The 3,278-nt window shown below is 38.2% G+C and overlaps 1 non-coding gene across 1 annotated transcript; it reads left to right on the forward strand.

The window, feature by feature from the left end:
* The first annotated feature begins 494 nt into the window (after nucleotides 1–494).
* Nucleotides 495–598, forward strand: LOC122737637. Its single transcript, XR_006354451.1, has one exon. It is a non-coding gene; the product is annotated as a U6 spliceosomal RNA (small nuclear RNA).
* Nucleotides 599–3,278: the final 2,680 nt, after the last annotated feature.

Below are 3,278 nucleotides of genomic sequence, written 5' to 3' on the forward strand. Positions count from 1 at the left end.
CTCTGTGCTAACATTCTACTTCCTAATTTCACTTCCAACTCAAGAACTCTATGTAAGAGACCTGCAACACATTGGGAAGCATTGTGGGACTAAATCTCAGGTCAGTCTCTGCAACAGGCAAGTAAAACTATCTGCAGATGTGCAGACTGAGAAATAGAGGCCAATAAGCATATGATCCAGACACAGTGAAAAACAAAACAAGACAGTGACTCTGAAGTCATAGGAAATGGTTTCAAATCCCCAGACCTTAATTTCCTCATCTGTAAAATGAAGGATTTGGACTAGATCAAGAACTAGGTACCGGGAATAGAAAAAACAAAAAAAGAAACAATTTCTACTCTCAAGGAACTTTTGAAATAATATCTAAAACTTCTGTTAGGTCTCAATCCACCATCCTCTGAAAATAGAACCCCAGACCCCGATACTAATAATGGCTTATATTTATACTGGGTTTTTTCAATACAGAGTAATTTTACATACTAAATATCTTTAAGGTGCTTGCTTTGGCTGCACATATACTAAAATTAGAACAATACAGAGAACATTAGCATGGCCCTTGCCCAAGGATGACACGCAAATTCATGTAGTAAATGTCTTTAAGCCTCACAACAATTCTTGGGAAAGGAAGCTATTAGACCTAATATTTATGTAACATTTTATTTCTTATAAATTACTTTTTGCCAGATCATAGATCCTGACCTTGAGACTTTCAGAGTTATCTAGTCTGGCCTCCTCATTTTGAAAACAAGGAAACAGGCCCATACCATTTGTTAGTTTGCTCAAGATCATATATCTAATAAGTTTCAGTCATCATTTGAACCTAGGTTCTCAGATTCAGGGTCAGTATTTTTTCCCACTGTCCCTTGTTGCTATTTATCTTCTATTCTTTAACTATTTTTGTCAGAACAACTACTTGTCAGAGCAACAAGTACTATATGCGTTATTATCTCCATATTATAGCTGAGAAAATTGATGCTGAGAAGAGTTCAGTGACCGGTTAAGGTCACACGGCCAGCAGGTGGACCCTGCATTACTTCAAAGCTGTTCTTCTCTCTACAAGCTCAGCAATCCTTCTCCTAGATCACAATGCCTTTCATCCTGACATTCAATCTGAAGAGATATGGATTAGATGAACTAATACCAAGGATCTGTCTCATGTTTCCCCTAGACTTATTGGAGTCATTTCCATGAAAAACAAACAAACAAAAAATCCCCTGTACTTTATTTAAACAAAGTTATGAAAAAAATTAGGTTCTTAGTATCTGCCAGTGGTGGCCTGGAGCTGCTACACAATTCATCAGGGATTGATCATTATTGCTCTGCACAAGATATTCCTGCAACCAGCAAAAAAACATCATTTTTCACTAGTCAGACAAATAAAAATAAAGCTATAGCAAGTGCTTTAAAAAAAATCTGCAGTTTTTACTGGAGCAGAATGCAATTAAAAGTTGTTTTTCATCTTTCTAAGGGGACAAGATCCGTTTTTACAAACATAACATAATAATTATCCATTAAGTACATGATTTTAGCTGTTGTTGCCAAAAACATGATCAAATCCAGAAGATGGATGCAAAGTTATTGAAAGCTGAACATTTCCCAGATGCAGAAGATCCCAGGCAAGGGTCAGAAAGAGCATAGATAGGATCTCAGTTTCTTCTAACTTTGGCCCATAGCATGGATGCTTGAAATAGCCTCAGGAACCATTGATTTTAGGTAATCTTCCATACCTAAACTGTATTAATTCCTCTGATTGATCAGCACTTCAAACAATAATATCCAGGAAATCTGCCTATTCCTGGGGGCTTCAGATTAAACTCATTCTCTCTCTCTCTCTTTCCCTTTCTCCCTCCTTCCCTCTCTCTCTCTCTCCCTTCCTCCCTCCCTCCTTCCCTCCCCCCTCTCCCTCCTTCTCTCTCTCTCTCTCTCTCTCTCTCTCTCTCTCTCTCTCTCTCTCTCTCTCTCTCTCTCTCCCTCCCTCTCTCTTCCTCTCTCTCTCCATTTATGCAGCATAAGAAGTTACCAGATTTCTTCTTCTGCTTGTTTAAAGAACTAATACTGTCCGATGATATGTTTTTTTCTGACTTCCAAAAGTCCTCTATACATGGTCAGCACTTTTTAGCCAACATCAATAAAACATGGAACACAGCATCGGACAAATGATGAACTTGGAGCCAAATGAATTGGGTTCAAACTCTAGTTCTATTACTACTTGTGTGGTTTGAATAAATCAGGTTAGTTCTCTAGTCTTCAGTTTCCTTGATGTAAAAGCAGGGGGTCAGACTATATGATTGCTTAGTTAATTTCTAGCCAGAATTCCTGTTATTCTATGAGCTTTTCTATAAAATCAAAGAAGGATTTCTTGTAATCCATCCACAATCCTTCCCTATTCACTTTGTGACTAAAAATATGCCTTTGGGGGGGCTAGGTGGAGCAGTGGATAAAGCACTGGCACTGGATTCAGGAGTACTTGAGTTCAAATCTGGCCTCAGACACTTGACACTTACTAGCTGTGTGACCCTGGGCAAGTCACTTAACCCCCATTGCCCCACAGAACAAAACAAAACAAAAAAAACAAAAACAAAAACAAAAATATATGCCTTTAAAATCTGGACAACCAGCACAACTGGGACCAGAAATGGTAGGCTGAGAAATTTTCTCAGATGCCCTCAAGACTACCAGTTCAATGTGTGTGTAGGGTAAAAAAGAAGAAAATTATTTTACTTAAAAATACTTTATGTTTTACAGAATTACAAAACAATTTCACATGCATGCATGATCCTAGTTACTAGGCATTCTTGGTGTCATCAGTGGAACTGAAATATGTTCAAAGAAAATCCATTTCCTGAGAAAAATTCTACACAAGTGGTGGTATCCCCGAGCCCTGAGGAGTATAAGAAACCATACTTTATCAACATTTACTTGACACCTATTATTTTCAGGGCAACAGCTTGCCCTAGGTCTTCTTTCTTCTCCTTGGGCTTTTCATGAACTCCTTTCAGATTCACCTTTTACCTGTCAGAACCCCACTCCTCAGTCTTTTTTGCTGGCTTGTTATCCATAACACATTTCTAGCAAAGGACAACTAGGTGGCATAGTGCTGCAGTTGGAACCAAGAAAATCTGAGTTGAAATTGTGACACTTATTAGTTACTTAACTCTGAGCAAGCCCTTTAAAGTCTCTCAGACTCAGGATCCTTGTCTGTAAAGTGTTGGTAATAATAGCATCTTCCCCACCAGGTTTTTATGAGGAACAAATAAAATGATAGATGTAAAATGCTT

This window comes from Dromiciops gliroides, chromosome 1, assembly GCF_019393635.1.
Source record: "Dromiciops gliroides isolate mDroGli1 chromosome 1, mDroGli1.pri, whole genome shotgun sequence".
NCBI classification, from domain to species: domain Eukaryota; kingdom Metazoa; phylum Chordata; class Mammalia; order Microbiotheria; family Microbiotheriidae; genus Dromiciops; species Dromiciops gliroides.